At 40.2% G+C, this 589-nt stretch overlaps 1 pseudogene; it reads left to right on the plus strand.

Annotated features, from left to right (window-relative positions):
* Positions 1 to 232: 232 nt before the first annotated feature.
* On the plus strand, positions 233 to 351 carry LOC112478749 (annotated as a pseudogene).
* Positions 352 to 589: the final 238 nt, after the last annotated feature.

Genomic DNA, 589 nt, shown 5'->3' on the forward strand with positions numbered 1-589 from the left:
GATATTGACCTATCCTTTTCTGTTCTTTATAGTGTCTTTGTCTGACTTTATTGGGGTAACACTGGCCTCATAAAGTGAGTTTGGAAGTGTTCCCCCCTCTTCTAAGTTTTGGGAAGTTCGAGAAGCATTGGTGTTAATTCTTTAAATTTACTAGTGGAGCCAAATGGTTCCACGCTTTTTTGTTCCTGTTGTTGGGAGGTTTTTGATTACTTGTTTAAATCTCCTCACTTGTGTCTACGGCCATGCCACCCTGAACAAGCCTGATCCCGTCTGATCTCGCAAGCTAAGCAGCGTCGGGCCTGGTTAGTACTTGGATAGGAGACCACCTAGGAAGACTAGGTGTTGTAGGCGTAAAAAATAAAAAATAAGGGATTGTAAGGTGACAAGGTCCTTGCAATCTGTGAAGTCAACCAAAGGTTGCCTCACCTGAAAAAATAAAATAAATCTCCTCACTTATTATTGGTCTGTTCATATTTTCCATTTCTTCATGATCCAGTCTCGGTAGATCGTATGGTTCTAGGAATTAACCATTTGTTCCTAGGTAATCTAATTTGTTGGCATATAATTGTTAATGGCAGTCTTTTACCCT

This window comes from Pteropus alecto, unplaced genomic scaffold (assembly GCF_000325575.1).
Source record: "Pteropus alecto unplaced genomic scaffold, ASM32557v1 scaffold22, whole genome shotgun sequence".
NCBI classification, from domain to species: Eukaryota; Metazoa; Chordata; class Mammalia; order Chiroptera; family Pteropodidae; genus Pteropus; species Pteropus alecto.